Below are 25535 nucleotides of genomic sequence, written 5' to 3' on the forward strand. Positions count from 1 at the left end.
GTCCTTAACTCCAAAGAAAACATGCTCTGCTGACAAGAACAGTCCCAAGGATGCCAGGAAGTCTGAAAGGACTCCTTTTCTCACAATAACCTGCAGGCTGGGGGTCGGCATGACCTTCAAATAATAGATGTTTTAAGCACAAACACACACTGGCCATGAGAGCTTGAAATTACGGTACACTTTTGAAAACATGTTTTTATCAAGAATTTTCTCTGATTGTTTTTGTGAAACATTCCCCCCTCACTCTTAGCCTTCTTAGCCCTCATCTGTTTTTCTGTTTAGAAATCACTGTGGCTGCCAAAGAGAGACAGAGAGACCAAATGCAAAGATGTCAAATTTCAAAACACCGGCTGACTTCCATCCTTCCTTCCACGAAACTTTGTTGAGCACCTATTTTCTGCTAGACACAGGGATACAAGATCAGCGGGGAGATCGTCCTCTTTCTAGGTTCATATATTTGTGGGAGTTCAGACGTGTAGCAAAGGGAACTGATGGTCTTCTAATTGCTGAGATAAAGGCACAGATGAGCAGTCAATAATTTGTGGAAGAAATGAAATAGTGGGCCCTGGCCAGTTGGTTCAGTGGATAGCGTGCTGGACCTATTTATGGACATCCCAGGTTTGATTCCCGGTCAGGGCACACAGGAGAAGCAACCAGCTACTTCTCTCTCCCCCTTTTCTCCCTCCTCCCCTCTCACAGCCAGTGGCTCAACTGGTTCAAGCGTCCGCCCTGTCACTGAGGATAGCTCAAGATGATTCGAGCACTGGCCCCAGACAGAGGTTGCTGGGTGGATCCCAGTCGGGGTGCCTGCGGGAGTCTATCTCCCCACTTCTCACTTAAAAAAGAAAGAAAGAAAGAAATGAAATAGTGGGTAAATTGAGAGAATGGATGAAGAGCCAGTGCAGCACCAGAGCTCTGGGTACAAAGAGGCCATCTAAGTTGTCAACAGCACAACTCAGAGCCAGACAAGTCTGAACCTTAGGTCCTACCATTTGGAAAGCTGCACAACTTTGACAAGTTACCCAATTTCTCATGACCTTGTTTCGCTCACACATAAAGTGGGTTCACGACAGCACCAACCCCACAGAATTGCTAGGTTAAAAGCTCTCAGACAGAGTTAGAAGTGCGTGCCCTGGAAGATTTGTGACCTGCTTTCTGTTTTGTACCCCACTCAGCTGCCTCACACCCAGAAAGCTGGACTCAGTGCAGGTAGTGCCAGGTGGTCATGCCCTGAGCAGACCAGACATGAAGAACCAGGTAAGCAATGGCTCTAATCCCATCCTCCTGCACACACCCCTCTACTTCCTCTCTCCCACCCTATACCCAACCCCCACTACCTACCCATCCCCTTTCTCCCCCACAGAAAAAACCCAAAACAACCGCTTGCAGGTGGCTCAGGGCAGTACAGACAGAGCTGAGCTGATTTGGCTTGACTGGAACAAAGGTGCTCAAGCCCCAAACCTGAAACTCACGAGTAAATAAATCTTAAATTTGGTAAACTCTACCCTGCAGTCCCTTTGCAAACTATTCTCTGTTATCTCTCCTTTCATTCTTTCTCTATCAGTTCCTCTCCAACTCGTAAAGCTTCCACTGTAATCACCACTCTCAGTAAACTTTCCGGGGTTTTGGTATTTGATTAGGGCAAGGGGAGAAAGTAATCGACTTTTCAGCTGCTGCTGTGCAATGCAGAGTAAGTCACTGTTCTTAATAAGGAGAATAAAAACCACATAGGCAAAAATGGTGAAGAATCAAATTTAAAAAACATAAACTATTGATACAGCTACAATGAAGCTCAACAATATAGAGTAGTTCATAAGATATACTAGAACCTCTTCGTGACTTTGAAGAGGGGGCCATTTCTTTTTCCTTTGTCATAAAATCAAAAGAGGGCAGCTAACTAGAGTCTGAAGGTCTGCGCTGGAATTTCCAAACTCCCGCTTACTATGGACTCCAAACCTCACCAAGATCCCCACCTGGAAACTGAGACTAACACCAGCGCCATGTCACAGGACCACAGGATCCCTGGGAGGAGTCGTGGTCACAGTAAGTACTCTTCCCTGAATGGACTCCAAATTTTCAAGGAAGAACAGAGTGCCTGTTTCAAATGCTAAAAACTACAAGGATAGAAAGGCAGGGGGAGTCAGGTGTAAAAACCAAGAAAATTACTGAAGTCAAACTAGAAAGTCTTGGTCACCTTGCCTCGGTCCTCTAGCAAAGCAACAAGCAACAGTAAAAGATTATTATTAATAAAGGGCCTTTATAGACCTAAAAAAATAATAATAAAAACTACAAAGCAACAACAGCCTGAACCATTATGGACTCTACCTAAGCAAACAGAGATCCCTGTGATTGGGTGGCTGGGAATAAACTCCACCCTACAAACAAAGACTGGCAGAAAGAGTCCACATGCCTGACAAGGACCTGTGCTCTAATCCCAAACACTCAAACTCCACAAGGACCCTCCCCTGAGTGCCATGGAAATGTTCCCTGGGGCTGATCCTTCTCAGAAGAGCTGTAGCCCATCAGAGTAATGAACACGCATTCAGTAACCCTGTCTGAAACTCATCTTTAGTAATTACTGCTCCATTCGGCCTCGAAGCCCTTCCTACCTGTAATTTTAAGAGCTTGAGGTAATTACTATGCAGCAACATTTTGGTTTCAACTCAAGTACCACATAAATAGGAATCGAACATGCACAGCTTGGTTTTGCTCCACAATGTTTAACATTCAATTTTGTTTTTAATCACTTCCCCAACAACCAATTACCTACAGAAATTCAGAGGTTTGCAGAACTTGAAGAAATATGAAGATACTGTATGTTATTTCCTAGGATTTGGGATCCATTCAGAGCCTTTCTGAACAGCCTGTACATTAAAAACAAACAAAAAAACAAAAAAACAAACAGAAAGTAGGATTTTATAAAATGTCCTTGGGATGACAAGCCCACAGGTGATTTTCAGTCTAATATTAAACATCCTCTGGTAGAGGAAAACAGCAAGTCACCCAAACCTAAGGACTGTGAGGTCAGGAAAGCAGGCAATGAATATTCATTTCTTAATTCTGCTTAAGAGGAACAAGGAGCGGTGGAAAGAACTTTTCATTTTTTATTTGTTTTATATTTTTATTTTTTTAAGGGGGTGACAGACAGGAAGGGAGTAGATGAGAAGCATCATTTCTTCATTGTGGCACCTTAGTTGTTCATTGATTACTTTCTCATACGTGCCTTGAGCTAGGGTCTCCAGCTGAGGGAGTGACCCCCTGCTCAAGCCAGCGACCTTGGGGTTCAAGCCAGAGACCACAGGGTCATGTCTATGATCCCACACTCAAGCCAGCTACCCTGCTCTCAAGCTGGTGAGCCCGTGCTCAAACCAGCAACATCAGGGTTTCGAACCTAGGTCCTCAGCATCCCAGGACGATGCTCTATCCACTGTGCCACCTTCTGGTCAGGCAGAACTTAGCTTTTTATTAGACAGACCCAAGCACTCTCAACCCTCAACTCTGCCACTTCTGAGCTCTGTGAGTGACTACAACATTTCAGCTCCTCTCTGGGCCTCAGTTTCCTCATCTGTAAAGTGAGTCCACTGCCACCTGCTTCTCGGAAACACTGATTCAGAGAATGGAAGACAAGTGCCGAGCACACAACCTGGCACTTGAAAAGCAGTCAATAAACAAATGGTAACGACTCATCTAACCCTGGGGTTATTAGCCCTGTGGGTCAGCTATTTGGAAATCACCGTCCCAAAGGAAAAACAGTGTGAAGTTCAGTTTTCAGTCTGTCCAAGGAAACTTGAGCTAAAATGACAACATTTAGACTAGAGAATGAATGTCTGCACACTGGATGGAGTCATAAACATAATCCAAACCACCTGCTCTAAAAAGTACCACAGCTACCCCGGCCAGGTAGCGCAGTAGGGTTAGAGTGTTGTCCTGACGTGCCAAGGTTGCTGGTTCAATCCCAAGTCAGGGCATATACAGGGTTCAACCAATGACGGTATGTACTGTATAAGTAGAATGACAAATCAATGTTTAAATAAATAAATAAATAAAATTTAAAAAAATTAAAAGTACCACAGCTCTGCTTTAACATGGTATTTTGTTCTGTCCTCAGGGCTCTGTCGCAGAGGCAGCCACTGCTAACTAAGCTTACTTTGCCAGTTACTATTTGCCAAAAATAGATCCAGCCATCCTCCACCCGCTTCCCAGCCCCAAGTGGTCTACCCTTGCACAACTTGGTTAAGTACATACCTCTTGAGCAAAATGCATCTGCCTGAATCTGGCCTCCTCTTTCTTCGCTTCTCACTTCTCTTTACCCTTCCCCCTCCTGTCATAAAAGTATCTGAAATCAGTCCTTTAAAACTTAACCTAGAGCCTGACCAAGTGGTGGCACAGTGGATAGAGCGTAGGACTGGGATGTGGAGGACCCAGGTTCTCCAAGGTCACCAGCTTGAGCGCGGACTCATCTGGTTTGAGCAACGCTCACCAGTTTGAGCCCAAGGTTGCTGGCTTGAGCAAGGGGTCACTCTGTCTGCTGTAGCCCCCTTGGTCAAGGCACATATGAGAAATCAATCAATGAACAACTAAGGTGCCACAACGAAGAACTGATGCTTCTCATCTCTCTCCCTTCCTGCCTATCCGTCCTCTGTCTCTGTCACACACACACACAAAAAAACTTAATGTAGAACCTGACCAGTGGTGGCACAGTGAATAAAGCATTGACCTAGGATGCTGAGTACCCAGGTTCAAAACCCCAAAGTCACCAGTTTGAGCACAGCTCACCAGCTTGAGCACAGGGTTGCCGGCTTGAGCACAGGATCACCAACATAATCCTAGAGTCACTGGTTTGAGCCCCGAAGTCGCTGGCTTGAGCAAGAAGTCACTGGCTCAGCTGGAGCCCCCCAGTCAAGGCACACTTGAGAAGCAATCAATGAACAACTAAAGTGATGTTTTAAAATAAATTCTAATTTAAACTGGAGCGAAGCTTTTTTTGTGCCAATGAATTGAGTAGGTATCTATCCAGGTGAGACTAGCCAGGTAGTATCTAGCTACCCCCACAGTTTTCTGTGCTCATCTTGATTCTGAGAGACCCCAACTTACTATAACCCAACTGACTGCAAGCTCTGGAAGTCAGGGACTATACACTATTTACCAAGAATTCCTGAAGGAATACAGAGCTTTGCCAGGGGTGGGGACTTTGAAAGAATTTGCTAAATGAGTGAATAAAAAAATAAAACAACACCACTTGGTGAATTTAAAATGAAGCACTCTCTCGCCCAGGGGTAGTGGTGCGGGGGATGGAGAACAATACATGAAGAAGATAATGGGGGTTGTTCTGTGGCTTTTGACTGAAAACCCCAATAAGCTTACGCTATGAGAAAGCCAGTAGACCTTGCTGCTATTTCCATCAAATCCTTTTTCTTTCCTTTTCCATTTTCAGAGTTTTCATGTCATAACTTGTTTCTTGATAACAGCAATGTCACATGACAGAATCAAGTAAGCGCTTGGTCATTCAGAGAAAATTACTCAATTTTCAATTTCTCTCGAACTTTGTTTTTCTGCTGTGATGCCAACCTCTAGCCATTTCAATGCCCTTTACTGCCAGGGTCAGAAGAGGAAAAGAAAGGAAAAGTATAAAATCAGTTGTGTTTTTTAAAAAACGTCAATAGCATCTCTTAAAGAAGTGGATTTCCGAGGGAAAGGGAGTTAAGGAAGCCATTAAATTTTTTGGACCACCCCCCACCCCATTGGTACCACATTCACTGGCCCTACTTGAAGAAATAAAGGAAGCCAATAAAACAGTCTCTTCTTAACATGAATCAAAGATCACTCTTCTGAGTGCTGTACACCCTTTTCTCTAAATGAAGAAGCCTCTTATGACTCTTTCTTCTTCCTATATGTTCTTCTAATCACTTTAAAATATTAGAGCTGCTACCCTGGAGCGAGAAATGTTTCAATAAATCTTTTCAGATCCATATTTACATACACTTTTTCTTTCTTTTTTCCAAAATATACTATTATATTCACAGTGTAACTATTGCTGTTCGGGTGCAACTTTTCAGAGACCAAGAGTTCAACAGCATCCTCAAATAAACATGTCCCCTCCAAATGGAGACGAGACTAGCAAATTATTAAACTGTTCAATAACATGGCTTCATTTTGTTGGTGTGGTCCAAAAAAAAAAAAAAATTAAAGAGAAAGAGAAAGGTAGCGAGAAAGGAAAGAAAGGAGGGAGAGAGGGAGGGAGGAAGGAAGGAAGGAAGGAAGGAAGGAGCCGAACAGTAGGAAAACACTTTCCATATGGTCTTGTTCCCCAAAGGTTAAGGATTTGGGCCAGGGGCCACCCTGTGAGACCATGCACTCCACATAACCTCCAATCTCAAGCCAAGACAATTAAGAGCACTCCTACAGTGGCCCCACTTCCAGCAATTAGATACAGCCATAGGCGCAGGGCACAATGGTAAAAGGTGGGAAAAAGAAAAAACAAACAAACCTGGGGCAAAACTCCATAATTTTAATTTTTCAAAAACCATGTTCTTTTGATTCATGTTAGATGCTAGAAATGACACAAACAGTCCTTCTCCTCTGGAGGGCATTCTGTTGCAACACAGAGGGCCAGCACCCAAGCAAAAATTAAATCCACTGGTTTGTGGCCAGCTAGCAACATCCAGGTAGGAATCTCCCATCCAAGTACTAACCAGGCCCGACCCTGCTTAGCTTCCGAGATCAGACGAGATCGGGCGCGTTCAGGGTGGTATGGCCGTAGACCCAGGTGGGAATCTAATACAAACATCAAGTTAGGTATAACAGAAAATTAACCAAGATCCCAAGAGATTGTCACAACAATAACACTGACTCTGAAAACACACTTCCTTAATAAAATACATATGATCAAATTCAGTATATATATTATATATTTCACGTATTGTTTATTATACATGTACAATCAATGCATACACATATTCAACTTTTTCTTAGTCCTATTACCCTATCTTTTTCTTTCTTTCTTTCTCTTTTTAGGTGAGAGGAGGGGAGATGCTTCATTTGGGGCCGATGCTCAAGTACCTAGCTATTTTTAGCAACTGAAGCTGACCTGCTCAGACCAGCTGAGCCAACCTCAGTGTCCGGGGCCAACGCTCAAACCAACCAAGCCACTGGTTGCAGGAGGAGAAGAGGAAGAGAAAGGGCAAAAGGAGGTGGAGAGAAGCAGATGTTTGCTTCTCCTGTGTGCCCTGACCAGGAATCAAACCCAGGACACCCATACGCCAGGCTGACACTCTATCCACTGAGCCACCGGCCAAGGCCACTCTATTATTTTTAAGGTCATCTGACATCCTGACCAAGTTGCTCAGTTGGTAGGAGCATTGTTCCAATGCTCCACTGTTGTGGGTTCAACCCCAGTCAGTCAGGGCCCACACAAGAATCAACCAATGAATGCATAAATAGATGGAACAATGAAACAATGGATCGATGTTCCTCTCTCTCTTTCCCTCCTTACTCTCTCTCTAAAAAAAAAAAATTAAAATTAGTAAATAATTTTTTTTTAAAAAGATCCTTTGACAAGTGGCTAAAGTCTCACCTCAGATGTGCCGTACTACTATAAAGCACTAATTCTCCAATTCAAATATTATTCTATCAATAAGAAATATATAGGGTGGGGCAAGGGTAGATTTACAGTTGTGAGTACACAAACCACCGAGTTTATTCTTATTTATTATTATATTATTTCCCATATGAACAACTGTAAACCTACTTTTGCCCCAACCTGTATACTGTGTTACATCTGCTGGGCTTAATCACACAGTGAGAATAAAGCTTAACCACAGATGCACACACATTAACACAATATAAACCTCAGGAACCTTGTTAGCTTGCTTTCTTCAAGGAAAATTCCCCACATCTATGCAAAATCATTCTCTGTGGCCGAGGGTCTCCAAAAGCTGATGGAGTCCTCAAGTCTTTTTCCTCCTTTTAATCTGAAATACTTTCCAAACAGGCCAAGTCAAACTATTACTTGGTTTCCTCTGAATAAGGCAACCCCGCATGATAACCTTGACCCTTGCCAAGGACATCATGGCTTCAATTCCTATACTGCCACCTCCTTGGCAGAAAGTGCCCAGGCAATATTTACTGTAAGTGGAGAGGTAGAAACAAAGGGAACTCCAGGAAAAAAGCACCATCTGCAGTCTAAAGTTGGAATGCACCAACCATCAGAGGCTGTTCAGGTGGACTACAGCGCCAAGAGTGCCTGAGCAGGGCTGTGTTTTCAGTGAGCAAGTCTGAAGGAAAAGTAAGGGGGGAAAAAAGAACAGTGCCTAAGAGGAGTTCTGTATTAAGGTTAACCTTTAGTAGTTCAAAAAGTGGCTGTGGGAGCAAGCTTCCCCAGAGCCGAGCTTCTCCAATGTGGCGGGGCTTTACAATCACCAGCTTTTTATATTCCATTGCCCAGGCTGCGCCCACATGAATCAAGATCTGTATCAGGTGGGGATCTAGCCATCTGTATCCGTACAAACTCACTCACTATATGTTCAGCCAAATTTGAGAGCCAGTGCCCCCAAATCATTCCCAACCTGTCTGAGCAGAGCTGGAAAGGTGATGCACCCTTGAGGTGAGGAAATACACACATAGTAAATATACAAAGTTTTAATAAGATCCTGTGTAACTAACTCCATCCAACATGACAGCCAAGCACCTGCCTACAGGCCAAACAGTGATGCAACGTGCAAAAGTCCCTTGGAAAGCTAGGATATGTGCTGTAACTGAGGCGGGGGCGTTCAGGGTCGACTTGCCGGGACTCGGAAGGCGAGGGAGAGGCGGCCACAAGCCCTTTTTAAGGGATGGTCTGGACGAGCACGCCGGGAAATTAAATAAAACAGGGTAGGACAGGGGCTGAGGTGCTCCGTTTGGGACCCAAGGGAACCGTGGCTCCCTCCTGGCTGTCATTCACCCCGAGAGTCAAAGTAGGGGTGCGAAGGCTGCCAGGCCCTCTTCACTAAAGGGAAATCCTGAGACCCTCTCCCCGGCCCCGCTGCGGGGGTCCCCGGAATGCCCACCATATGTTTCGCCCGTCCCCCGGCGGGGCGCGGCGGGCGCGCGCCAGCAGTGCACCTTCCAGCCGCGGGAGCCGCGCGGGGCAGCGGGCACTGCGCGGTGCTCCAAGGCCGGACGCGCGGGCTGAGCGCGGCGCACCTGGCAGAGCCCGAGCCTCTCCAAGTCCCGCCGCCCGCGGAGACATCTCGGCTCCCCGGGGCTGGGTCAGCGCACACACCCGGCCCGTCTCCGCACCCGGCTCACTTACCGCCGCCGGGGTCTCCAGGTCCCGCTCCCGCCGCAGCCAGCAGAGCCGGGCCGAGTGCACTGTCCGCGGCGCCACCAGGAGGCCCGGCCAGCCCGAGCCACGCCCCCCCGCCGCCCGCCCCCGGGAAGGAGGGGCCGGGGGCCGGGCAGGGGCGAGACCTGCCCCCGTGGCCGCCGGCCTTGCGGCCCAAGCAGAGGTAGTCCAGCGCCCCGACGCCCCTTCTCCAGCAGACCGCCCCACCCGCTCCTGCCCGGCCCTCCCTTGGCAGCCACTTCCCGTCACTGCCACCCGCCCCTCGGGCACGTTTCCCCAGGCACCCCTCCACCGGCCCCACCCGGGTTGGCCCGCGCGCGCCCTCCCTCCGCCCCTGGCCAGCGCCTCTTCCCCCTCTCATTCAAGCCTCACACTCCTCTCCAGCACGCTTTGTCCTCACCTTTCCCCAGATCGGAATACCTTCCACCTACCTACCCCTCCCCGCCATCGGCTGTTTTTCTCCTCCAAACCTGCCTTTCCAAATTCCCCATCTCCAGGAAGCCTTCTCTATTTCGCACTCCCACCCCCTCCTGTCTCTCCCCCACAGCCTCTGAGCCCAGTTTTTGCTTTACCCTTCCGTGCAGACTTTTTCTCCCTAACTAGTCGGAAACTTAAGGTATAACTTTTCTTTTACCACAAATAAATCTACAAATATTTAGTGAGCACCTACTATGTCTAGACACTGGTGGAGAGATACAAAATGATAGCCGCCACTTACAATTTAACAGTAATAAATGTCTGTGCCTGTTAGGACACGGAGTGAGGGGCCCAAGTCCACACTGCTGACGGTAATACTGGCTGGGATTAGAAACCAGATTCCTAGATCTGGTTTAGGCCCATTGCAATGGAAACTGCAGAATGCTGCTGACCCCCTGTTAAGAGTTTTAGCAAAAGCCTTTTCCTTTCCTCTGTGAAATGAGGAGCAGGATACCTACCCCACCAGGTTGTAAAGATTGCCAGAAAACAAAAAAAAAACATGGAAATGTCACACAACCTGGACTTCACAAGTAAATGCTGTTGACATAGTGATTGAAATAGTCACTTGAAAATTCAATAACTTAAAATAGCAATATAAAGACTTTAAAAAGTAATAGTGAAAGAGAGAAAATATTTGTAAATCATATATCTGATAAGGGGTTAATATACAAAATATATAAAGAACTCATACAACTCTATGTAAAAAAAAAACAAAAAACCCAAAAGCTCCAGTTTAAAAATGGGCAGAGTAACAGAATGGACATTTTTCCAAAGAAAATGTACAGATGGCCAACAAGTACATGAAAAGGTGCTCAGCATCCCTAATCAGGAAAATCACAACTACAATAAAATATCACCTCACATCTGTTAGAATTGCTATTACCAAAAACACCAGAAATAACAAGTGTTTGGGAAGATGTGGAGAAAAGGGAACACTTGTGGGAATGTAAATTGGTGCAGCCACTATAGAAAACAGTATGGAGTTTCCACAAAAAGTTAAAAAGAACTGCCATATGATCCAGCAATTCCACTTCTGGATTTATCCAAAGAAAATAAAACACTAACTCAAAAATGTGTATATTCGTTGCAGCATTACTTACAATATCCAAGATATGGAAGCAACCTCAGTGTCCATCAGTGGGAGAATAGAAAAAGAAACTGTGATATAGCCTGACCAATGGAGGCACAGTGAATAGAGCATTGATCTGGGGTGCTGAGGTCCCAGGTTCGAAACCCCAAGGTCACTGGCTTGAGCACATGCTCAAGAACTTGAGTGTGGAGTCACCAGCTTGAGTGTGTGATCATTAACAGGATCCCATGGTCACTTGCTTGAGCCCAAAGGTCACTGGCTTGAGCCCCCCGGGTCAAGGCACATAGGAGAAGCAATCAATGAACAACTAATGTGCTACAACTACAAATTGATGCTTCTCATCTCTCTCCCTTTCTCTATCTCTGTCTTTCTCTCTTTCTCGCACGTGAGCTAAAAACGGGGGGAGGGGACTATAATGGAATACTGTTCAGCCAGAAAAAAGAGAAGGGAGTCATGTTATTTGGGACCTAGATGAACATTGAGAGTATTTGCTAAGAGAAATAAGTCAGGAAGACAAATACCATATGATCTCACTTATATGTAGAATCTAAAAAAACAAACAAAAAAAGCTCATAGATACAGAGAACAGATTAGTAGTTGCAAGAGGCAAGGGTGGGGGTAGGAGAAATGGGTAAAGGAGGTCAAAAGGTACTAACTTCCAGTTTTAAAATAAATAAATCATGGGAATGTAATATACAGCATGGTGATTATGGTTATCACAAATTTGAAAGTTGCTAAGAGAGATCTGAAAAGTTCTCATCACAAGAAACAAAAGATCTTTATAATTGGATGCTAAATGGACTTATTGTGGTGATCATTGCACAATATATACAAATATTGACCTGACCTGTGGTGGCTCAGTGGATAGAGTATTGACCTGAAATGCTGAGGTCGCTGGTTCAAAACCCTGGGTTTGCTGGGTCAAGGCGCATACTACAGGCAACCAATGAACAACTAAAGTGAAGCAACTATGAGTTGAACCTTCTTGCTCCCCTACTCCTCTCTTGGTAAAATCAATAAATAAAATCTTTTTTCTTTTTTTTAAGTGAAAGGAGGGGAGATAGTGAGACAGACTTCCACAGGTGCCCAGACCAGGATCCACACGGCAATCCCTGTCTGGGGCCAATGCTCAAATCAACCAAGCTATTTTTAGAACCTGAGGCTGATGTGTTCAGACCAACCAAGCTATCCTCAGTGCCCAGGGCTGATGCTTGAACCAATCAAGCCACTGGCTGTGGGAGAGGAAGAGGTAGAGAAGGGGGAGAGGGAAGGGGAGAGATCATTATGTTGTATGCCTAAAACTGTTATATGTCAATGATTCCTAAATAAATAAACAAGATAACTAAATAAATTTAAAGGAATATAGTGATGGGGAACACTACTTAAGGAGACAAGGGAAGCAGAAATGGTCAAAGGAGTCTTTTTAGAGGAAGTGGAATTGAGCTATTCTAGCAATATTGGATGTAGGTGCTGGTGTATCCAGGAGGACATTTAAGGTGAACAGAGTTCAGAGACTGGTTCAGCTTTACTGAATGGAAACTGCTTGCAGGGTGTCATGGGGTTTATACTAGAAATGGGGACAAGGACAGATGGTGAAAAAAGCATCTAATATCAAAGTGAGGAAGCTAAAAGAGTAATACTTGAACACCTCAAAATGGTTTGAATGGAACTGTATCCTTCAGAGGGCACTTAAATGGCTCTGGCGACCTGGGATGGCAGAAACCTACAGCCCAGGAGCCAGCAAACTGATGAGGAGGGATTGCAGTAGGAAGGGAAGGGGAAGTAAGAAATTTCTAAAGAAGACCCCTAGGACCTGAGGACTAAATATGAGTAGTGAGGGAGTGGAGAGGGTAAAGACACAGCTAAGGTTTCCAGGCTGGTGGCTTAGAGCCCCAGATATTGGGATGATTTGTCATAGGAGCTGCTGAAATTTCTGAGAAGTGTGCGGTGATGATGGCCCTTTTCAGTGGCAATGGCCCCAGGTAGCAGGGGATGAGGGTTGGAAGGTATAGGGCCAGATATGGGCATTACCCAGGTGGAGGGCCAAGGAGTCCAGGGCTGGACCAGGTGCCAGGACAGCAGAGGGAAGTGCCCTCACTTGGGGCTGAGGAAGCAGAGGCACCAGATGAGGGAGGAGAAGGGTACGTGAGAGCCAGCAGGAAAGCCCAGAGTCACTAGTCGCCTTCTCCTGTGGACTCTCACACAAGGAGCTGCAGAATGTAGTCACTTGTTAACTATCTAAAAAGCATTTAATCAGCAATTGCTTCTACTTCCAGGCAGATATTTTGCTGATACAAAAATAAGAGGAGTCTTTGGGGGCAAGGAGAAAAGCAGAGTGGAGATTAGTTTATCAGAGAAATTGCTTTTGATGCTGATTTGTCAAAATGCAGGCTCAAGCTGCTTCAACCTTAACCTAAAGTAAACACCACCCTGCTCAAGACAAAACATCTAATTTTTTTTTTTTTTTTTGTATTTTTCTGAAGCCGGAAACGGGGAGAGACAGTCAGACAGACTCCCGCATGCGCCCGATCGGGATCCACCCGGCACGTCCACCAGGGCGATGCTCTGCCCCTCTGGGGCGTCGCTCTGCCACAACCAGAGCCACTCTAGCGCCTGGGGCAGAGGCCAAGGAGCCATCCCCAGCGCGCCCAGGCCATCTTTGCTCCAATGGAGCCTCGGCTGCGGGAGGGGAAGAGAGAGACAGAGAGGAAGGAGCGGGGGTGGAGAAGCAAATGGGCGCTTCTCCTATGTGCCCTGGCCGGGAATCGAACCCCGGTCCCCTGCACGCCAGGCCGACGCTCTACCGCTGAGCCAACCGGCCAGGGCCAAACATCTAAAATTTTGAAGCATATAAGTTCTGCTCCCTTGACTGTTGTTATACTGAGCCTGTATGGGTTTGTTTGTTTGTTTGTTTGTTTAGTCAATTGCCAGCGACTTACCGGAAAAGAAATTTTCAGGAGGAAATGGAGAGAAAAATCACCTATTTTCTCCACTGGATTTTGTATACATATGGTGCAGAAATAGAGAAATGCTATGATGTAAGCAGCATACAAGTCAGGGGAGGATGCGGAATATAGCAGGGCCATAGAGGGGAAGCTGCATCCTGGGACACTTCCGGTGGCTCACACTGTGACTCAGTGAACGCAGGAAACTGGTTGAGTTAGAAGGGCATTCATGGAAGAGGTGGTCAGACACACAAGGCAGGAACCAGAAGGTAGTGAACAAAGCCAAAACTAGTTCAGTAGTTTACCTGGTTGAAGTGAAGAATTGGGTTTGGGAAGTAATACGGGATTGGGAAGGGCGCATGGAAAGAGGTCTCTTGGTTGGAACCTTTGAAAGAGGCTGCCATCGTTTACACTGCCCTATAAGCAGAGCCTGCGACAGGATGTGGGGCAGGTAGTGTATTTAGCTGGAGATCTCTGGGCAGAAGCAGCAACAGGAAGAGGGAGACAGGGAGGAGGAAGCCCTCACTAGGGTGTGTAACAGATTGCTACTCCATGCAAAGGGGCCTCTTGAAGAGCTGCTGAATGCTCCCAAGGACTAACAGCACAGAGGACAGGGCTGGAGTAATATTACCCCCGAGGCTCTAGCAAGGTTGCCCCTACGGGTTACACTCCCCACCCTGCTCCCAGACTGAGGGGGCTCCCAGCTGCCAAAGTGCTCACTTGCGGTGGGAAACTGTCAGCACTAAATGATGCCGAGTTTGCACGGAGCCGTCCTGGCAGCTACAACTTGTCCACTGCCCACGCTGTCACAGTGCATGTGGTTCCTTCGGGCCCTGCCTCCTACAACCTACGGCAGCTGGTGGCTTCTCAAGCCACCAGCACTTAGCCAGTGTTCAGTGAATGTCTGATGAATGAATGAGCAAACACATGCTAGTCAGTGCACACAGGCATCATCAGAAAATGCCACTGGAAACAAGTTCTGAGCTTAGGTCCTATGGCCAGAGCAGGGAATGGCCCAATGTATCTGATTTCTAACCAAGACTTGCAGCCTGACCTGTGGGGGTGCAGTGTATAGAGCGTATAAAGCGTGGATCCGGAATGCTGAGGTCACAGGTGGAAACTGCGCTTGCCAGGGCAAGGCACATAGGACAAGTAACTACTATGAGTTGATGCTTCCTGTTCCTCCCCTCTCCTCTCTATCCCCACCTCCTCTCTGAAAATCAATAAATAAAATATTTTAAAAAAACAAAAACAAAGACTTACCGGTGGCCTTAGACTAGTAACTTAATCTCTCTGTGGCCTGGATCCAGGGTCTGTAAAGGGAGGTGATAATCATGCACCCCACAGGAAATAGGTGGGGCCTAATTACTACTTAAAGGTCCTAAGTAGCCTTTGGAAAAACAAATGTGTTTGTCTATAGTAGGGAGGAAGGTAATGAAACTGAGCATACCATTAACATATTCTTATTCTGTGGGAGACAGGAAGATAAAGAAACTATCACTTTATTTTTTATTGGCCTTATAGGTAGGACATCCCTATCATGTAGTTGGAAATGTTGAAAGAGGAGTGACATTTCTCAGTTAAAAAAAGGCGGGGGGGGGGGGGGGGCAAACAAGACTGAGATCCACTCCAGGCGTCCTTCCTGGACTTGCTGTAAGCTACAAAGATACCACAGACCTTTCCCATCGTTGTTATATTTTTTAAGCACCTTATTTAAAAAAAAAAAAAATTTTTTTTAGTGAGAGAAGAGAGAGTGAGGCGCATCAGCTTGTAGTTGCTTCATTTCAATTTTTCATTGATTGCTTCTCATATGTGCCTTGACCAGTTGTGCCTGGAGTTTGGAAGGTGACCTCAGCGTTCTGGGTCAACACTCTCTCCGTTGCACCAGCACAGTTCAAGAATCCCCTAGTTGTTTCAACTTGTACAATGGATTTAAAAATCAGGGGGCAAAGAAATAGTAACTTTGGGATCCAGCAGAGTTAGAGGTCTCTTGTGTACATTTTTTGGACCAGTTGGACCCAAACAGAACTGGACTCTCTGAAAGCTTGGCCCACTTGTTTGGAGGCTGAACAACAAGAGGAGAAATGACAAAGCTGAGGGAAGAATTATCTAGAAACAGCACAAGTTTACAGTCCTTCCTCCTCAGTCATCCCCAAGTCACCAATTGAGACTAATTCAACAAAGATGCGTTTGTTAAATATTATCCCCAAAGTGTCCCCAGTTATGTTGAAACAGCTCCAGGATATAAAAGCCTTGTCTTTTCTATCATCTTTGGCCAAAGTCAGGATAGTTAAAATTCCAAGATTAAAAATAAAACTTAAAAAAAATTTTTTTTTGACCCTGACCAGTTAGTTGGCTCAGTGGTAGAGCGTCAACCTGGCGTGTGGATGTCCCAGGTTCAATTCCCAGTCAGGGCACACAGAAGTGCCCATCTGCTTCTCCACCCCTCCCCCTCTCACTACTCTCTCTTTCTCTTCTCTGTAAAATGAATAAAAGTTTAAAAAGAGAGAGAGAGAAGAGGGGAGGAGCAGGAAGCATCAACTCCCATGTGTACCTTGACCAGGCAAGCCCAGGATTTTGAACCAGCAACCTCAGGGTTCTAGGTCAGCGTTATCCACCGCACCCCTATAGGTCAGGCTATGGCACAAACTTTGAATATGGGTTTGGAAAGAAGGAAAAGGGGCAGCAGAGGTTTATGTAACTCAGCCTTAGGAAGCTCTGCCCACAGAAAGGACTGGGCAGGAGCTGAGCTGGGCTTCAGAGGTGGGGATAGGCCAGGCAGAATCCCAAATTGGTGCGGGCCTCTCGCTCAGGGCCAACATTGCTTTATTTATGAGGCCTTCAATCCACTGACTTTGAAACCACAGGTTGGCCAGTGGCTCAGTGGATAGAGTGTTGGCCCAGTGTATGGACGCCCTGGGTTCGATTACCAGTCAGGGCACACAGGGGAAGCGACCATCTGCTTCTCCCCCACCCCCACCCCTTACACTCCTGCAGCCACTGGCTCTATTGGTTTGACTGTGGCCCCAGGCACTGAGGGCTCCACTGGAGCACATCAGCCTCAGGCACTAAAAATAGCTCAGTGCTCCAGCATTGGACTAAGATGGGGTTGCCAGGTAGATCCCAGGCAGGGCACATGTGGAGTCTGCCTCACCATCTCCCCGCCTCTCACCCAAACAAACAGACAAACCACAGGGACCAGAGCAGCAGCTCCAAATCAAATGTGACACTGTATGTTTAAGTAGAAGAGTCTACACTCAAAAATAGACCAGCGGTTCTCAACCTGTGGGTCGCGACCCCAGCGGGGTCGCCTAAAGCCATCGGAAAATACATAATGCATATCAGGTATTTACATTCCAAATCATAACTGTAGCAAAATTACAGTTATGAAGTAGCCACCAAAATTATTTTTTGGTTTGGGGTCACCGCAACATGAGGAACTGTATTGCGGGGTCACAGCATTAGAAAGGTTGAGAACCACTGTCTTAGACTGTCCCTGGCAACGCAGCAAAACTTACAGGTAGCTCACTGAAACTGAGTAGAGACAACCCTGAAACATCTGTAATGGACAGACATGATAAAGAGAAATTTAGGCATCATTATTGCCAATGCAAATTGAAGATATCACAGACGCATTTCTGTGTACTATCTTAACGTGAACAGAGTAATTCCATTTACAGTTAGTCAAAGACATACCCTTACCCTGGCCTCTTTAATACTGCATTATGACTTCATGGGGCCTGGGCACTTTTGTGTTGTGGGTTCCTTCCTCTTAAAATATATTAAAAATTATATTTTACAAATGCATTGCTATAAAGAAATTTATGTGTGTTTTCTAGAGAGAGAGAGAGGAGAGGATTGAGAGAGGGAGGAGTGTGTGTGAGAAGCATCAACTTGTAGTTGCTTCACTTAGTTGTTCATCGATTGCTTCTCATATGTGCCTTAACCAGAGAGTGGGGGCCACACTGAACCAGTGACCCCTTGCTCAAACCAGTGACCTTCTAACCTTGGGCTTAAGCCAGCAACCTTGGGGTCACATTGATGATCCCACACTCAAACTGGTGCACCACTGCTCAAGCCAACAAGCTCAAGCTGGCCACCTTGGGTTTTGAACTGGGGTCCTCAGCATCCCGGGTTCATGCTCTATCTACTGTGCTACCACCAGTCAGGCAATATGTTACTATTATATAGTAAAACATGTTCTTCCACCGAAATAGTCATGTTCCCCTGTACTTTTAAAAGAAATTACATATTTTTGTGGGCCCCTGAACGTGTACCATGTGCACAGGCACTGTGCTATTGTCTAACGGATGAGTCAGCCCTGCTTCTGTACCGAGAGCTTCAGCCCTGCGCTGAATACCTGGGAAACTTGGAATAATAGCTTTGCTGTAGTCCCATTCCAGGCCACTTAAAACAGAGTCTCTAGAGGTGGGCCCCGGTATCCTGTTTTGGGCATTTTAAAAGTTCCCCCAGGTGATTCTAATGTGCAACCAAGATTGTGATCCTGGCTCTGATCATATATTTCTCATAAGACCTTAAGTTTCTCAATAACAAATTCTCAAATTGCTTTTTTGAGAGACTGTCTGTTGCGACTGGAAAGAGACCACTGTTCCCCAGATCAGTTTTCCAAAAGTGACGGCATCCTCTCGGAGAAAATCTCCTCTCTTGACGTGACAGTAGGGCAATGTCTATGCAGTATTAATCCCCCCTTTCTGCTCTTTGCAGCTCTGCCTCTCCTTTGCAGGGTGGGATGTGCAGGGTGCGAGGCAGCAGAGAAAGGGGTCTCAGAGGGGCCGTTTCAGAGGCCTCTAGACTCGCAGGTCTCTAGGCCTAGACCAAAAATTTGGGCAATGTCGGACTTACGTGTGGGATTTGTTCTGGAGGACTAGAAAATATCATTCTAAACTATGGAGAGTAGAGACTAAGAGTGTGCGTGTGCGTGTGCGTGTGCGTGTGTGTGTGCGTGTGCGTGTGCGTGTGTGTGTGGAAAAACATTCAAATAGGAATGAGGAAAAATAGATGTGAGGGCTCTCCTCCCCCCCCAGGGTGCTTGAAGCTCGGCCACCATCATGAGCAACACCGTTACTATCTAGACCAGGAAGTTCATGACCAATAGGCTACTTCAGTGGGAACAAACAGTCATGGACATCCTCGACCCTGGGAAGGCGACAGTACCTAAGACAGAAATTTGGGGAATACTAGCCAAAATGTACACCAGATGTCACCTTTGTATTTGGATTCAGAACCCATTCTGGTGGTGGTAAGACAACTGGCTTCCGCGTGATTTATGATTCCTTGGGTTATACAAAGAAAAAATGAACCCAAACGTGGACTTGCAAGGAGTGGCCTGTGTGAGAAGAACACCTCAAGGAAACGGAGGGAGGAACACAAGAACGGAACGAAGCAAGTCAGGGGGACAGCAGAGGCCAACGTTGGTGCTGGTGAAGAGTCTGCAGTGGCTTTATCTGTGGTGATTGTGCAGATGTTTCATGAGAAGATTAATAAACTAAGAATTTTTAAAAAATAGCTTTGAGGGCCACTGTGAGAGACTTGAGGGAGCACAGTGGGAGCCAGGCGGCTCCCTGCAGCCTGCCCCGGACTGGCCAGGTGTTCCTCCCCCCCTCCCTCTGAAGTTAGCCCCTTGCCTGGTCACCACTCAGGAGGGGGATGCCCATTCATGCCAGAATCTTTGCGTACTCCCTTTCTCTTGATTCTGGGAACTACATTCCCACCTTACAATATTTTAGAACATTCTTAAGCCCCAAGAAAGAGAATGGAGCTCTGGATACCACACTCTAATGCAGGGGTCCCCAAACTTTTTACACAGGGGGCCAGTTCACTGTCCCTCAGACCATTGGAGGGCCGGACTATAAAAAAAACTATGAACAAATCCCTATGCACACTGCACATATCTTATTTTAAAGTAAAAAAACAAAATGGGAACGAATACAATATTTAAAATAAAGGACAAGTAAATTTAAATCAACAAACTGACCAGTATTTCAATGGGAACTATGCTCCTCTCACTGACCACCAATGAAAGAGGTGCCCTTTCCGGAAGTGTGGCGGGGGCCGGATAAATGGCCTCAGGGGGCCGCATGTGGCCCTCGGGCCGTAGTTTGGGGACCCCTGCTCTAATGCAATGCCTGGCATAGTTTCACAGCATTACTAAATTTTTAGAAAATATAAAAGAGGCCTGGCCACGAAGTTCAGTTGGTTAGAGCATTTCCCAGTACACCAAGGTTGCGGATTCAATCCCTGGTCAGAGCACACACAAGAATCAACAAATATGAAACAACAAATTGATGTTTCACTCTCCCACTTCTTCCTCTCTAAAATCAATAAATATTTAAAGTAAATAAAATAAAGGTTGTTATTTTAAAGAGAAAATATAGAAAGATGTGAAAGAGAACTCCAACAAACAGTTCAATTTGTGTTTCAGGGGTTTAATATTCACATTTAATACCAGAAAAAGATCTATCCAATCAGCAGTAAAATTCAGACATCTCTGAATAATTATAACTTCCTTCAAGGTTCTAACAATGGTAAAAAGCATTTTGAGAAGGAAGGTGACCTACATTTGGTATTCTATAAACAGCTAAGAAGTATGATACTAAGGAACATATAAAATAACGGTATAATGTAACAAACTGAATTTGTCCAGAATGTTTTCTGGTAAGGGAGCTCTTAGGATCACACATCATCTATCTTCATTACACATCTGTCCAAAAGATAGAACACAACAGGAAGAATGTAGTTTTAATGAGCTTGGAGGGCTATAAAATTGTTACTTTGTTATAAATTTTGGTTGTTATATATCAGCAGGGGACAGAGTATTTGTTTTCTGTTTTAAATTATATTTTCATAAAGCGACATTACTATGGATTTGCAAGGAATGATAAAATGGGAAGAAATTTTTCAAAGGCGGTTACTTTATTACTTCCGAAATGCAGCAGCTGAGAGCAGTAGACATTGCCCAGTCTATATTTCTTTCTTTAGCTGTTACTATTTGAATGAGAGGCACTTAATAAAATTGATAGTTTTCAAAGCTGTATTTTAGTGAAAAGTTTCCGGAGATGGATGGAGGTGATGGCTGCACAACACTGTACATGGAATTAATGCCTCTGAACTGTATACTTATAAATAGTATACAATGGTAAATTTTACATTTGTAGCTTTACCACAATTAAAAAAGAAGATCAAGTCCCTGGGCCCAGGTGACTGGGGGAAAACCACAAAAACATTGTGGTTTAGAGTTTGCCTGAGTGTGTGTGTGTGTGTGTGTGTGTGTGTGTGTGAGAGAGAGAGAGAGAGAGAGAGAGAGAGAGAGGGAACATGTATGGGAAAAAAGAAGAGAGGAGATGATTTATATTTATTTTAAAAATGTTTTCTGTTTGTGCTCTGGCTGATGGAAATCTCTGAGCATCAATGTATGTACAAGACTTTGTGGCTAATAAAGGCACCCAGTAATGGACAAAATTTGAATCTAGGTCTTACTTTATACAATATTACAAGTTAATTAGCAATGGTAAGAAAAGAAATTCTCAAAATCACTTCTAACATATGGCATCTGTTCAAGGTCTGCCTCGACTCGGTTTCCTCCAGTCTTACCCCTGGTCCCTACCCTTCAAAGCACCCACAGCCAAGAGAAAAAAATCCACACAAACAAAACAACAAACTCATTTTACAAAAATCTCCAAAAGCTACAACAAATTTTGAAATCTTTCTTATTCAAATGAACCACTGGAGGAGCAGCAGCAATGCCTGTGGTAATAAGTTGCAGCAGGTCCTTGAAGAATATCATTTTGTTCAATGTCCTTTTGTTATAACATTGATGAGATGCTGTAGGAGTAGAACTCTTGTTTATATCAATTAGCCTGTGGTAAAATTGGTTACCTGTATGTTGTTTTCTTTAAAGTCACAGGACCTATGGATGATAAGTGAAGATTCACTGTATATAGACCTGGATATTATAACACAATTTGTTGAAAATAGAATTAATGATGATATGAAGCACTATTTTTTTGGAAAGATGCCCACTACCTGGTATTCCCATTGTTCTCTAACACCTCCACCAGTAATCAGAACTCCAGTTGGATCTCTTCTGACTGATTCTGATATCAGTTTCAGTTGGTGAAGACCTGGTTAGTAGAGGAAGAAGGAACTTCCATGTGCCAGGCAGTGCGCCGGCGCTTTCTACCCATTATCTCAGTCAGTCCTGACGACGGCCCAGGCAGCATGCCCACTGTGTGAGGAGGAAAGCGGTACACGGAGATTATACAGTTTTCCTGAGATTGCACAACTGGCCAGTGGCAGGGCTGGGATCCAAACCCAGATCCGTCTGACTCCAGAACCTGTGTGTTTAGTCCCCAGGATATATCGCACGCCTACAGAGCCAGCTCTCTTGTACGTAATGTTTATTTTAGAATGCAGATTTTTTGTTTTCATTATAAAAGTAACTCAGCTCTGCTAGGTCAAGATAGCCAAGTGAGCACAGACAGATCCTACTCCCTTCCAATAGAAACACAAAAATAAATGAAAACGAAAAGCCCCCAAACAGAATGGAAACCTGTAGCTATATGTTCCACCACTAAGAATGCGTGGACAGCTAAGGTCAGATATGAGCTGGGGGTCAAGGTTTCTGTGCCTGCTTGAGAATGGGAGCCATGTTTACCTTACTCAGGGTGGTGCCAGATTAAACTGAGAGCCCTGGGCATGAGACCAGGGCTGGAGAACATGCTGTCTGCTCAAGAATGAAGATTAATATAGCTTGCTTAGATTCTTTTTTAAAAGATTTTATTTATTCACTATGAATAGGGGAAGAGAGAAAGAGAGGAGGGGGAAAGGAGCAGGAAGCATCAACTCCCATATGTGCCTTGACCAGGCAAGCCCGGGGTTTCAAACTAGCAACCTCAGCATTCCAGGTTGACACTTTATCTACTGCACCACCACAGGTCAGGCAGCTTGCTTAGATTTAGAATCAGAAAAATACATCTCGCCCACACAAGGAGAATGCTACAGGGTCATTTGCATGACTGGAAATTCACTCCACCCTGTATCTAGAATTTAGTCTCTGACCAGAACAGAAACATTAGACTATTAACCAAAGGTCAAATTTAAAGAATGTGCAACTAGGAAGCCACCCAATAGTGAAGAAAACTCCCCTGCAAAGAGAGCTCTCAGACAAAATGACAATATATGAGTCAGTCCAGTGCTATGAGAGTGAACAATCCCACAAATGAGATAATTTATGCTGGTGGAAATGTAGATAACATTGTGAAATAATTAAAAAATATATACTAAGAATATGTATTCTTGCCCTGGCTGGGTGGTTCAATTAATAAAGTGTCATCTTGGTATGCCAGAGGTCTCTGTAAAATCAATAAATAAAATCTTAAAAAAAAAAAAGTGCCATAAATTGAGAACATTAAGGATAAAGAGAAAATATTTAAAGGTATCAGAAAGAAAATACTACCCATACAGTAGACTTTTTCTCAGCAATAATGGATTCTAAAAGATAATGAAACAAATGATGGATTGAGCTGAGGGAAAAACACAACAAATTTTAAAATGAGAAATCTATACCTCGATTAGCTATTAGTCAGGAGCAAAGGTAAAACAAAGACATTTCAGATATACAAGGACTAAGATATTTTACTTCTTAATGATCCTTGCTGTGAAAAATATATACTCATAATGAAAAAAATGAAATGCCAGATGAAACATTAAGCAAAGAAATCGGTAAAAACACATTGAAGATCTAAATAAATATTGACTATACCAATGATAACAACATTTTTAAAAAATTGGGGTCCAGGTAATCAAAGTGAAGAGAATACTTCCTAATTCAGTCTATGGAACCAGCATACCCTAGTACCAAAACCACATAAAGATATTATAAGAAAGGAAAAGGATAGACCAAAAACTCTTGTAAATACAGACACAAAAACTCTCAACAAAATATTAGGAAATCAAATTCAGCATTGTATTAGGAAAAGTATATGCTATGATTAACTGACAGTTATTCCAGGTATGCAAGGCTGATTCAACATTCAAAAATCAATTAATCTGATCCACCACATCAACAAGCTAAAGAACAAAAGCATATGATCACACCAATTTGAGAAAATCCAACCTTCATTCATTATTAAAAACTATCAGCAAAGTAAAAATAGATATTTCCTCAACTTGGTTTTTTAAAAAATCTACAAAAACTGGCCCTGGCTGGTTGGCTCAGTGGTAGAGCGTTGGCCTGGCATGCAGGAGTCCCGGGTTCGATTCTGAGCCAGGGCACACAGGAGAAGCGCCCATCTGCTTCTCCACCCCTCCCCCTCTCCTTCCTCTCTGTCTCTCTCTTCCCTTCCCGCAGCCAAGGCTCCATTGGAGCAAAGTTGGCCCAGGTGCTGAGGATGGCTCTATGGCCTCTGCCTCAGGCGCTAGAATGGCTCTGGTTATAACAGAGCGATGCCCCAGATGGGCAGAGCATCACCCCCTGGTGGGCATGCCGGGTGGATCCCGGTCGGGCACATGCGAGAGTCTGTCTGACTGCCTCCTCGTTTCCAACTTCAGAAAAATACAAAAAAAAAATCTACAAAAACCTATAGCTAATATCATCATACTGCCCCTGGCCAGTTGGCTCAGTGGTAGAGTATCGGCCCAGCATGTGGATGTCCCAAGTTCAATTCCCCATTAGGGCACACAAGAGAAACGATCATTTATTTCTCCCTCCCTCCCCCTCACAAAGCCATGGCTTGATTGATTCAAGTGCGTTGGTCCCGGCAGCTGAGGATGGCTCTGTGGAGCCTCTGCCTCAGATGCTAAAAATAGCTCAGTTGTGAGCATGTCCCCAGATGGGCAAAGCATCGGCCCCAGACAGGGGTTGCTGGTTGGATCTTAGTTGAGGTGCATGTGGGAGTCTGTCTCTCTGTCTCCCCTCCTCTCACTTAGAAAAAAATAAGAAAAATAAATATTATCATACTTAATAGAAACTGGATGTTTTCTCCGTAAAATAAGAAACAAAGCTAGAATACTACCTTTCACTGTTTCTATTCAATATTGTACTGGAAGTTCTACTTAGAGCAATAAGACAAGAAAAGGAAATGAAAGACATACAGATTGGGGAGAGAGAAAAAAATGCCTTTATTTGCAAATAATATGCTGTCTATGTAGTTAATTCCAGAGAATTGACAAGAAAACTTCTGAAAATAAGCAATTATAGCAAGGTCAGAAAACATAGGGTAATATACAAAAGTTAACTACTTTTCTACAAACCAGCAATGAACAATTGGAACTTGAAATTAAAAACAGTATCATTTATATTAGAATCCCTCACCCAGTAAAAGGAAGTGCTTACATATAAATCAAACAAAATATCTTTGGGATATATACACTGAAAACTAAAAACCAATAAATGAAATTTTAAAAGATTCAAGTAAATTGACAGATATTTTGTGTTTATGGATTGGAAGACTCAATATTGTTAAACTGTCAATTCTTATCAACCTGGTCTAAAAATTCAATACAATGGACAAATTCCTAGAAACATACAAGTTATTAAGATGGAATCATGGAGAAATAGAAAATCTGAAAAGACTAATAATGAGTAAATCATTGAATCAGTAATCAAAAATTTCTCAAAAAAGACACCCAGAACCAGATGGTTTCACTGCTGAATTATACAATAAATAAATAAATAAAT

The 25535-nt window shown here is 44.4% G+C and overlaps 1 protein-coding gene and 1 pseudogene across 1 annotated transcript in view; one reads left to right on the forward strand and one right to left on the reverse strand.

The window, feature by feature from the left end:
* CGNL1 (cingulin like 1) overlaps window positions 1-9438 on the reverse strand; it is a 184715-nt gene extending 175277 nt beyond the window's left edge. Inside the window, exon 1 of the mRNA XM_066344509.1 lies at window positions 9293-9438. The gene's annotated coding sequence lies outside the window, so the exon portion shown is untranslated. The remainder of the gene's footprint in view (window positions 1-9292) is intronic.
* A 9468-nt stretch (window positions 9439-18906) lies between these two features.
* LOC136377074 (small ribosomal subunit protein eS24 pseudogene) lies at window positions 18907-19364 on the forward strand (annotated as a pseudogene).
* The last annotated feature ends 6171 nt before the right edge of the window (window positions 19365-25535 follow it).

This window comes from Saccopteryx leptura, chromosome 6, assembly GCF_036850995.1.
Source record: "Saccopteryx leptura isolate mSacLep1 chromosome 6, mSacLep1_pri_phased_curated, whole genome shotgun sequence".
Lineage (NCBI taxonomy): Eukaryota > Metazoa > Chordata > Mammalia > Chiroptera > Emballonuridae > Saccopteryx > Saccopteryx leptura.